We start from the raw sequence: 12,945 nt of genomic DNA, 5'->3' as shown, positions 1-12,945 counted from the left end.
GAAAGTATAATTTAGATATGATGCTGCAATCCTATGCAATCCAGACAGAATTTGAGCAGCCCCTCAAGTTCAATGATTGTAATACACAAATACACATTTGGGAATGCAGCCAGAAATAAAAGGGACTTCATTTTTCATTGTTGATTTCAAATCTCCCCCACCCTGTTTTTCAACACTCTTGTTAAAATTAATACAAACATAAGATCGGCTAGTAAGTTCTTTGATCAAGGAGGGAGAATGAGAGAATGAAAAAGAAGTGAATATAAAGAGTCATCTTAAAAGTAAATTCATTTTAGCAAAGACTATACCTTGTATTATTTATTATTCTGCATTCTAAAATTAAGAACTATTTTTTTTAGTTATAATATGAAGCAAACATTTCCTATTATTCTTTTTTTTTTTTTTTAAAGCATATGGATCCCTCAAAAAGTATGCCCTTAATTAAAGGAAACTAGCAATTTTTGTTTTTTAGCATTCTAAATGGAGATTAATACAAGTCCCTAAAACTTCCTCATTCATGTTGTGGTTACATACAAGCATCCTTCTGCCAAACACAGGACACTACGGACATCAGTCCTAGTTATTTCTTCACATACCAAGAGCCATGATGCCAAGTCACCACTTCATTCAGTTTTTGCATCATGTCTGCTGGTCACCTTAACACAGCCATGTTCATTCAAAGGGCAGCTCAACCTAGGGCTGAAATATCGTCTGAAAACAGTTACTCATTAATCTACTGAGAGCCTCAATCATGATGTGTTTTTCCTACGACAGGATTCACTACTGCTTCTCTTTCAATTCACCTGGTATCTTTTGGGAGCCATATGTCATGAACTAGAACAGGAATGACAGATCTAAATTAACATGACAGAAAGGCTATTTGATACTGCCTCTTGGTTTCTCCACTTCACTCTCTTTTGTGGCATCCAAAGGCTTCAGAACCCTGGCATTAATTAAGCAACAGTTTTATTACATACAATCAAAGCCTGAAAAGAAAGCCTAACAGACAGCAAGAGGAGATTACAAGGTTCAGTGAACAGTTTTACTTCTTTATGGTTGCTAATTGAGGTATTTTTAATTTTTATCATCTCATATAGAATGCTAAAAAGGAAAATAGTATAAGTACAAGAGAAGAATACAAATCTAAAATGTATTATTGTATCACTATTTCATATAACCAATTTTCATATTTCTGTGTTTTCCAAATCCTGGCTACTTATTAGCAAATTGTTAATATTCAATAAAAAGCTTAGAGAACTTTTTGTACAATCCCATTTGCTACACCCACCCTGATTTCTATCTAAAATTCACAAAACACAATGGCTGAAAGCACACCTCCATGGGGCAAGATAGTCTGGGTTCAAATTCCAGTTCTGCAACGTATCTTGGGCAAGTTGCTTGATCTGAGTTCTAGTTTATTTGTATGTAAAATAGGGTTTATGCTTAATGAGATTGTTGTGAGGAGTTATGTAGGAGTGTATATAAAACGTTACTTAGCCCAGTATTTGGCACACTGTAAACATTCAATAAATAATGGTGAAAAGAGGCTGTCAAATTTGATATCACAACCTCTGGATTTTAATAACTTAAAAAATATATTTCACAATTTTTTGTTTAGAAGTCAATCAAACTTAACAAATATAATTTGAGAATCTACTGCAAATGAAAATTAGTTCTATTTAAACTCTACAATGAAAGCAATTTACTTTTGCATGTAATTTTCCTTTTGTAAGTAACTTGTATTACTCATTTTCAATTGAGGGAAAGCAAGGAGTAAATAATAATCTAAATGACAAACTTTTGAAGTTTTAAGAGTACTCAATAATAATATTAACTGGCAACCAACAGCAACCTATGTGGCTGAAAAAAACTAGCTATTGAAGCTCTCACTTAGAATTTGTCATTATTGCACGCTCTCATATAACAATGTTGAGATAGTGGCTCCTACAGTGTCCCAGACTAGATGTATTCAAGTTTACCTTACTCAGTACCCAACCCTTTAAAAGCATCCCATTTCCACAAAACTGTTATCACTGAAAATGGAATCTACTGTAATCTGGATATATGTTGTATTTATACCTACTCCTTTATCCTTGTAACAAAATATAAAAAAAATAGCTGTACTTCTTGCACTTCAGAACTCACCTCTTTTCCTTAAGTATTATTACCCAGGGAAAAAGTTAAAGAAAGCCCCTTCAATCTATCAATTTTTTAAGTCTAAAATGACACTATATTAATTCCACCAAAGAAAATAAATGCAAAGCAAGATTTAAGAAAACTGATTTTTTTTAAAGGAGTTCCCTCATTAAACTGTTAGGTTTATAAGTACTCCAACCACAAGAATAACAGAAAATATACAAACTGAAAATGAACCTCACACATAGATGTAAATAAAGCCACTCTTTAGGTTGCCCATTAATCCACAAGTGGCATATTCATCTTATTTACAGTATTATACCCCCTGCCATGATATTCCATTACAGAGTCACGCTACACACTCCATAGTTAACACTGTAGGAACCATCTCTTTTTAAATGTGCTTTTCTCTCTATATTTTCCTTTGGCTTGCTCCCAGGTTAAAAAAAAAAATACAGTTAAACTTCTTATTAGATATTCCAAGAGAATGTGACAAAATTAAAGATGTCTGAGGTATAAAACAGAATTAAATTTATGTTCATTCTTCTAGAAATATTTCAACATTCCTATTTGTCATGGTCTTAATGTTCCATGTGAGCAAGGGCCTCCTACATATTTTTTACAAGTCTGAGCGTGAAATTTATGTCAACCTTAACTATCAAAAACCTTTATTCTTCCCATTATAGGACATCCAGGGAGTTTTTATACACGTGTGAGCACACAAACATTCACATTTGTTTGCTTTTTGTTTACATTTGCTTTTGATGAACCTGTTTCTTCTTAATCACTTCAGTCCCAAGCCTCCTCTCTCATGTCTGAAAAAGAGGATTTTAAGGTCCAACTATTAATGCTGATACCTTTATACTGTCTTCACAATCACCAAACTATCCAAAAGCAAACAAACGAATATAAAAATATTTACTGAAGTGTAATCAGATAGAGTCTGGGCTTTGAAGCCTTAAGGGACTTTTTTTTTAATTGACAAAATTAATTACCAAGCTTAACAGGGAAAAATAAATTTTTGGTATAAAAGGATTGCCAATATATGCTTACACTGTAAATCCTGACACAGAGAGCAGAATAAGATGTCTATTCCAAAACAACTTCTGAACAATTAATAAGGTATGAGTCACCACCTTGAACTGGCTATATTGGACTCATACTGTGCCACTCATTTTATACATAGAACAATGGAATATGGAGCCATCTTATATCTTTTAAAGACCTATGTTTATAAGGTAGGTGATTATTATTGAGTAAACATTTAAAGTTACACAGAATTATTGACTAGGTAACCTAGAATAGAGATAGTTAAGTTTACTGAATACAGTACCTGGCCTCAGTCAGAACAAGATATTTTACAAGAAGTAAAGGGGGGTGGCATGGGGAGAGATGAAGAGATAACATTTGTTAGATGTCAAAGGTGCTACAGAAATCATATGGAGAAAAGCTATAGATGCTTCATAGTGTGTGGTGAAATATAATAGTAGGCGAGATACACAGGGCCTTCAACTGCTATTTAAAAGGCAACTTGGTGTAGTAGAGCAAGGACTCTGAATTCAGAAAGATCTGAGTTTAAAACTTGACCCTACAACTTAGAGATGTGAAAACTTGGGAGATTATTTTAACTTCTCTAAGCTTCTGGTTCCTTCTCTATAAAATAGGGGTATATGAATCCATCTCATCAAGTTCAAATACAATTGAATAGATAGCATAGCTAGCACTAAGGCACCTGAACACAGAACTTAGTGAATATTAATGTATTCTTTTTCCTCCTCAAACTTTTGAGTAGTTAAAAACTGGGGTGGGGGGGTGAGTGGGGGAGATAAAAGTCTTCCATCTGGAAGATACATGAGAAAGAAAATGGACATTTTTTCGATTATTTAGTTAGGAGCATACCTCAAAACTAAAAGTTGGGGATGGAGTACTCAGACTAAGATTATGATAGCCTCAGAGATTCAAATGTTGCATACATTAAAACTTTAAGGGTGTTTTGGGTGAGCTCTGAAGAACTAGACTATAGAAGATTTCTCTCATGTGAACCCTACTGATGAAATTTGGGATTAGTAGAATTTAAGGTGACTTAGTAACTCTAGCTCATGTTAGGAAATTTTAATTTCTTGGTTATTCAGCCAATTGAGACATTTCTGTAATAACTAATGTAAATAAAAAAGATACCCTCAAAAAAAGGGCATCAGTCTATTTTATCTTAACTGATCTTAAGAAGCAAATACAGTAGAAAAGAACTCTAACAACAAGAATAATGGTCAAATGGAAATCCAGAATTGTAGCAAAAAGGGAAAAGTACAATTTTATTTTTGTAGGAACTTGGTAGAGGGTAGAACATCATTTAATTCATAGTTCATCTGCCTTACTAGCTGAAGTCATGACACAAGAATAAAATTTTACATGTATGGATTCTGATCTCATGAATACTGAACGGTTCAAAAGGAGAGCTCAGATTTCACAAGCTTTGTAAGTGATCTATTTACACCATTATGACTAAGAACATATTTATTCATGGAGAGCTTATGTGCCCAGGCTTCTGAAACTGTCAAACTAGAAGAGAGAAGAATGAACAGCTACAAAATCCATAAAATCCATTAAGAATAAAAACTGCCTTTCCAGATGAAGGAATGCAGATAAGTATCATGCAAAACTAACAAGTGGGCTTTAAAATATTAATATGCACAGTAGCACCATTCTCTTAAAGAGTATAGAGGGTTAAGTCCTAGAGACTTTTCAGTATTAAGTCATTGATCCTAAAACACTGCTACATATAAGTTTAAATGAAAATTTGCAGGAAAAGCTCACTATGAGTAAAAAAAAAATTAGGTTCTAACAGAATTCCAAGAGCTACACTAAAGATTTTTTGGGGGGAAGGAGTAGGGAGATGGGTACGAGGAGTAAGTGAATTGCCTTTGTTGTATGAGTTTTGCTGAGAGACATAATTTCAGTGACTTACACTGTGTAAATACAGTATCTCAGGGCTGCAAAGCTGGAGTCTCCATTAATTACATATATTATGATAAAAAGTATATTCACTATGATGAGAAAAGATCTTACACCTACCTGAATATTTTGTACTATACTTTAGGCTCTTTCCTGCTAATTCTGTGTTCAGTGGGTACCTGATAACTTGCTTTTATGTATTAATACCTTAAATAAATGCCTAAGTCAATTCACTATTAATAACAAGAAAATAAATTTATTTTAAATATCTTTGGAGGACATTTGGTTCATTTATATAGCCTACATTATATTACTTGCTTTTACAGAAAGCCACTAAGATTAAAGTATGAAGACTGAAATACTGTAAATCCTGATGGCCTCATATAATTTTCCAAAGCTAAAGCCTGCTAAAGTAGGCCCAGAAAACAGGTACTGATTTGGTAGAGAAAATTTGGCTCAATATCTTCCATAGCCTTATACCACGTTTTCCAAAATTACAGGGATAATTAACAAGGTTACAATTTTAGTATAACTGAACTTTAAATGGATGAATCAGCTTTTAATCTCAGTTACTGCATAGACTTTTCCCATCTTCCTATAAACACCATTCTTCATTGATATTCAGTTCTCAATTATATAACTTAAAATAACACAGTCCCCAACACTTAGAAGTCAGTGGCATAGCACACACAAAAAAACCCCCAACAAATCTCCTAATAAAGAGAAGAAAGAAAGGAACACAATTTAGATATGCTACAGCTTACTGTCCGGATTTTGTCCCTCTTTAAAACAACTCAAAGTGACAGATGTGCTCCAAACCAGAAAACTCACGGTACTTGCAAGGAAAATCCTAAATTGAAGGGCTGGGTGGTGGTAAGTTGACAAGACAGATTTTTTAAAAATTAGTTTCTCTGGTTACCTGATTAAAAAAAAAAAATCATTAGTCAAAATCCAGGAATGCCAAAGAAAGTGTGTTGGTAATCAAATCCTAAATAACACAGAATTATAGTTTGTAGACCATTAGTACACCAGCCATATTTGTGACATTACTTGAGAAAACAGGCAACATTTGTTAAAGTCTGTAAACCAGAACACATAGTGCCTGTTTACAGCAAGAACAGTATGATGTAAAACCCACAGATGTTTTTCTTTTCCTTTTCAGGAACTGTGCCTGGCATTGTGCAACTGTGGTGCTGCCTTCATCACTCCCTCCTTTTCCAGTCTTGCTAATTAAAAGGTTGATCACAGAACAATGCTCTTCTCATTAATTTCAGTGTTCTGATTGGGCAGGATCCCTGCTTACCCACCTGATCTTTTCACACTGCTGAAGTTAATGTGACAGGAGCCCAAAGATGGATTACCTGCTGCCATATTGCCTATCGCCTCCAATCAGGAGCTATCTGTGTAAACTGATTGTTCTAATTTGCTCTCATTATTTTTACAATATCAGGAGAAAATAACGCACACAGCTCACTGTCAAAGCCATGAAAATCAGCCATTAGTTAAACCCAGGCACTGAGTGGCTTTATTAGAGGCACTACAGTTTATTGATGTAGCTCCAGTCAAACAAGGCAGCATTTGCTTCAGTAGAAGGAAATGTTTATACTGAAAGTAAATATTTATTGTAATAATACCCACAGTAATATGATATTTTGGAGTCCTGTTCTGATTTCAGAAGCTTTGTTTTGACACAAATTAACAACAATGAAGAGCTGGGTTGGCATAAGAAATACGCACTCAATAGCATGAAAATCTATTAACTCAAATCTATGAGCACTCTTCACCTCCTACACCTTGTATAAATAAGAAACTATTCTGTGACTACAAACGCTAATCAATCAATAAATAATGGAGGCTCTATTTTGTCCAACACAACAACAAATATTTTTCCCAAACAGAAATTTTATGACTTAGGAATCAAAATTATTTCTATAGTGACCATGCAGGTATGGTTTTAAGTAAGAATAACTGTATTCTTATGCAATGTAAGTGTTCAACAAGAAAGATTACTCATCCTGGCACTATAGATAATTGGTAATATATTGCAGAATTGGAATTCCAACAAGCAATGTGGTAAATAAAGCCAGCTAAGCACACAAGGTGGGTTTAAAACCCTTCAGTAAGAAACGGTTTCTTAAAGCAGAAAGCAAAACTCTGCAGAAAGGTTTAATAGTCAATGAGATGGTATCTTTAAAAGATTTGTCCTGTATATAAAGAAATTATATTTTTCTGTTGTAAAGAAAATGCTAACTCTAGAAGCAAACAGATTTAAAGTTGGCGTTTCTAGGCTTGCCTGGCTATGAAAATTTTGTAAAAATGTTAGCTAAATGCCACCTGAATAACATTTTGGGAGGGTATAAAATAACAGAAACCAATGCTTTCTAAATAAAGGAATTTTGGTCCACAATCTCTCCCCCCCTCCCCGTTCCCCCTTTTAGTATTAGAAAGAAACATGGCTTCCTCCTGTTTTCTTTCTACACTAAGATTCCTAGGTAATGTGAAGGCAAGAGTGTGCCCTTCTTGCTGCTCCCCTTTTAATGGCCACTTTTCTTTTTCTAAGAAACGTGTGCCATGCTTTTCTCCTTAAAATTCCTGCACTAAAAGACTGCACCATACTGCACTCCGCAAAACGTGCTGATGGCGCCAATTACAAGCCCCCAGCAGAACGCTACAGCCCCCACCATTCGGGCAGATTTATGCGGACTCTTGCCGACGTTATTACAAGTCAGAGTTTATTGGGAAATTGTTACATTATGCGGAGTGTCTAACAAATTGCTTATGCTGCTATAATTGGATTACAACAGCCGCTTGCTCCCACCGGTAAGATTAGGCAAGTAGGACTCCTGCCGATCTCTGAGCGTTTGCAGTAATTTTATTTGCCTTGCCTCTCTCTTTCCTAACAACATGCCTCTCTCCCTGCCAGCTGTCTGCTGAAAAGGCACAGGCTTGTTCCTTGGCCCTAACAATGCAATTACAGCCCCGCAGATCGCACTGTTTGTGCATTAAGTACAGAGCCAAAATGAGGCGAATTGATCGTTTGACTTTTGGAGAAGCCATGTGATCTCTCGGTGTGGGTGATCCGACATGCATCAGCAGGCAATACTGCAGTCAATTCTTGATGAAGAACTTTCTTCTTCAGTCCTCTCTCTCCCAACCTTTCCTTTTCACTGAGGAAGACACTGACTAGGCTCATCTCATGCTAATCCAGATCAATCCACAAAGACAAACTCAATCTTATTAGCTTCCTGGCTTGATAGAAATGTGAATAGGTTCTAGCATCTTGAAGTGCCTCAGTCAGATATATCAGTGGTTCCCAACAGTTGAATCACTGCTGCTATCTAAAGAAAGGTTCATAAAGAGTTCACTGAGGAAAAAAGTTTACACAAACACTGTAGCTCTAAAGAACTACAGAAAGTTTTAGACTTTGGCAAATAAAACAGCCTTGGAAAGGCTTTGTTATTATACGCTCTAAATTCAAGGGGCCATCAAGAAATCAGCCCTGAAAACCACGCCCTGCCTTTCTCTGAAGATCTGCTCTGCTGGAAGATGCTGGAGGCCAACTTGCCGAATCACTGCAGCTGACTTCAGGCTTAAAAACAGCCAGTCTGATCCCCACTCAGGGCAAAGTTTTAACATTTTGTTGACAGCTTTCAGTTTGTTTCTTTCTCTTATATGTTTAACAATGAATGCATGTAGCAAGGAGATTATACAAGCAGCTATTCTGACTCTAGGGCATAATTCATGAGGATTCTCACTGGGGTCTAGACTTTTTTTCCCTTTTTAATTAACTCTCTTGAAATGGATGAAAATAGGTTTGAATTTTACCAATTTTAATACAGACCAGGATTCCTGTTTACACTTTCCTCTCCAATGGCATATGCTATTTGGGGTTTCTGAAGCTGATTACACAACAAATGTGCAGTCAATCTGCTGATCCATTTTGGTGCCCCATGTCTGTATTCTTAAATATCATGTACATCTAGAAGGTTATATGTTCTTTCATCCTTAATCTGACAAACATACAAACTCTTATCTATATTGATGGTCCTTTATTCTTTTATTACTTTAAAGTGAGATTGGAAAAGTCACTTTACTAATACTTCTCAGAACCTCTTTGTAACTCCACTAACACTCAATTAAATTCACGTGAACATTTGAAGATGAAAGAAAAAATATTACTTCTGAACTTTATTCCTTTGAAACCATCGTAAGCCTAACGTGTAACACATTATATTCCAGAATTCCACATCGGCCTCAATGTTTTGGTTAAATCTTAATATATTCTCCATAAAGCTAATGGTTAGACCTGACAGAGGAGCCTGTGCGAAGAGCGAACCATCTGACATGCTACTTGTGGAAGAGTATATTAAAGAAGCCTGTTAACATTTAGTTTAAAACTCAAAAGAAACTCTGAACAGCTGAAATGCCTTATAAATAGCACAGACCCAGAGGAAGTGCAAACGTCTGCATTGTGAATTGTAGATCTTAATTACCGACAATGGCTGGTACAGCAAGTAGCATGGAAAAAAAGTGAAACAGTTGCACTGTTCATGGTTGGCAATAATTCTTCAGGAAAATATTTACTATCAATCAGTTATGAGAAAAGGGACTCTGTGCTCGTAAAACAGCACGTTGCTTCTCATACCAGGACCATTTTGCTTCAGCATAATCTGAATTTAAACAGCTTGTTTCCTCCGGATATAATTTTGGAAATAAATAAAACAAGTCTTCTATCAAAATCTGGAGTGAGTGGAAAGGAATTTCACATTTTTCTGTCTTAGTCAGTTGCAAACAGATTATTAGTCTCAAGTAAAAAACAATAACAAACAACAACTACAATACAGATCATTTACAAAGGACTGCTAAAGGGGTTTTATTCTCCAGACATAAAAAGGCAGAACTTCTACCTGCGCAGGACTCTTGGTAGATGTTTTCAAACAACTCAATTTTAACTGAGTGTGAGTGTGTGTGTGTGTGTAAATTTGGAAAAGCCTGAAACCAAAATTTTCAGTAATACTGAAATAAAATTTAAAAAAAAACCAAAAAGATAATTTTCAAAATGAATGGTTTTCATTTTGCCAGTTAGTTTTCTTTACCAATTAAAAAACATCATGAAGGTTGACAATTAGGTACAACGTGACTATTGATTTTAAAGACTCAGTTGGCAGTCAATAATGACTGCCCATTTATAGCTACAATAAATACAGAGCTCATCATGTTCCAAACACAAATCTCAGGAACTACAGGGCTGTAATTAGTAAGAAGGAAGGCTTTGGAAGAAAATAGAAAACATTTCAATGCCTCCAAATTTTACTTGGATTATGTTATACTGATAAAATGACCCCTCTTCCATTTTATTTTTACATCTTTTCTCAGCCTTCATTCTTCAAATTAGAGATTCAGAAGATCATTATTAACCTAGGGTGGCTATAGTTTGTCTTGCCACTTTGTTTTCTTGTATTCTAAAGAGGACTAAGGGTTCCCTTTTCACTGATGTATTGTAAAACATTTACTGTAAGATTTCTGGCAAAGAAGAATCACATACAATGTACTGTAGGGGATACAAACCTAAAAAAGTTGCTGTTTTTAAGGGAATAATTGGTATTAATGTCTTCTCTAAAACTCATATAAACAGTATTCAGTAATAAGGTTTTAGACTTTAATTACTATCTCTACCCACACCAAAGTCACTCTTTTCAGAATTAGTTGCTTTGAACTACAGGACAAAAATGGTTGTTAACACTGTCTTATAGCTGCTTTCACATGGAGACGTAGGGACATTCAAGACCACTTTGGAGAACAATCTGAATCAACAACAGACACTTATACCAATCAAGTATTGCAGATGAAACTATTCAGTTAAGGGCTGAAAGTTAAGAGCAGAAAATAGGGACAAGCTTGTAGATCTAGAATAATGGCAAGTCATTACCTTTCAAAGGTCCAGAAGTAAGTGAGGCCAACAGAAAAAGCAGAATCATGAGATACATATAACATGTAAATAAAAAAGGGAAAAACTCTTTTCTCTGCTTCCATGTTACTCATACCTCACTGGAGGATGTCACAAAAAAGATTTTTTCAGCTACATGTTTTTATTTGCCATTGATTGACTATTTGCTCAGATCTAAAGCAATGAACCAGAAGACAGAATGTGTGCCAATGAAAGGAACCGGAAAGTTAGGTGGGCTCCAATAGGAAATGATAGAAATCATTATTAAATTAGGGTATTTAAAGAGATGATGAAAGGATATAGGTGTCAGAATAATGTTAAAATAAGCAAGAATGGGATGAGAGGGTCACCATCTGGGAGCAAAGGAAACAGACTGATGAGCAGCAATGAGCAAACTTATTTTCTCAGCCAAGGGCATAGAAGAAATTATGCCATTGTGTCAGATGCCAGAAGATTTCTACTCATGCACCACTGAAGTAGAGGGTGGGAGAAAAAAAATCCCAAAACATATCATACAGACACACACCACCACAACTATGCAGCTTAGAGATCCTGGCTCACAAAGTATGGAGAAAACAAAAGGAACAGATGCTCACTTGGCCAGCTCTCAATGAAACTCATTAAAATTGTCACCCTGTCCTTGGATCGGTGCTCATGCTAACATTTTACCTTGTTTAGCCAGAAGTCACCCACTTGTGATGAAACAGAGAGCAGTGTGGCCAAAAAGGAGAAAGATTATTTTTAAAGGCCCAAATAACTGGTCCCCCATCTCAATGTACAAAGCTGGATATAAAATAGGGTTAACCAGCACTTGATAGTTATGAATAAATGACCCCCAAAAAATGTATGTAATTTAAATATTCATATTTTGCAGAAATTTGTCTCTAATTTGAGACACAACTGATTGACTCCATGTTTTTTAACTATAATTTTTAATAAATTCTGACATTTCTTATATGAATCATTTCCAATGGTTATGTTTTGTATGATATATTTTCAGTTGATTAAATAGGTCCAGAGACTACTGCATGTGCTAAGAAATAAAATAAAAATAACAAAAAACATTGCTGTCTTTTGATTTTTTTGTAGCAAAGGATGAACATTACATGATTACAGGCCTGGTTCTAATCATGACAGTAAGTAACTGAGAGCCTGAATGTGTAATACAATAGATTAAATCATGTACAATACTACAGATTAAATGTTGTAAAAGTGACAAATCCCTGAATAGTTATAAAGGCAGTAATTTTGCAGATGTGAAAAGTAAAAATCTAGAAACAGAGCTCACACTGCAATTTTATTTACTCCTAGAATAATCAAAATGGCTGATATCTAAATTTAGGTCAAAGTTCCTGAGTAATGAGAGATACTTAGAAAATTTGAGTCATAGTAGATATTATTAGATCATAAGATATCTAATACATAAGATTATTTTTGTATCTGGCTATAGATACAGCACACATTTTATAAGTGAGAAAGTAGTAGCTCATATGCATGATTAAAGATGTCCACTCAGATGAAGATCACTGAAAGCAGTATTTTTATCATTAGCCACTCAATAAATAATAATAGTGATATAATAATTAGATTTTCGATAGCATATTCACAATCCTTGCAATGGTATACTCTGTACTTAATTACATTAAAAAACCATGAATGAACTTACAAAAATAACTGTATGTTTTCTTATACAAATCTTACTCATTTGTGATGACCCTGAACTACTGTCAAACAACAAATGTGAATCAGACTAAAGTGTGATTATACATAATCAAAATATTCTGCTGTAACTGAAGAGCTGGAAACTCCAACTTCTAATCTACTTTGAATAAAATGATGCCTACTGTATTCTTTTTTAAGTTAAAATCCTATAATAGTCTTTAATAGCAATACTGAGTGAAGATGTCTAT

General features: G+C 34.8%; 1 protein-coding gene across 9 annotated transcripts in view; it reads right to left on the bottom strand.

Annotated features, from left to right (window-relative positions):
* The window catches only part of BTRC (beta-transducin repeat containing E3 ubiquitin protein ligase), a 271,763-nt gene that overhangs the window by 67,104 nt on the left and 191,714 nt on the right, over window positions 1-12,945 (bottom strand). The window lies entirely within an intron of this gene.

Source organism: Manis pentadactyla, chromosome 8 (genome assembly GCF_030020395.1).
Source record: "Manis pentadactyla isolate mManPen7 chromosome 8, mManPen7.hap1, whole genome shotgun sequence".
NCBI classification, from domain to species: domain Eukaryota; kingdom Metazoa; phylum Chordata; class Mammalia; order Pholidota; family Manidae; genus Manis; species Manis pentadactyla.
Note: the sequence above shows the minus strand (reverse complement) of the source record. Positions and strands in the feature narration are given on the sequence as shown.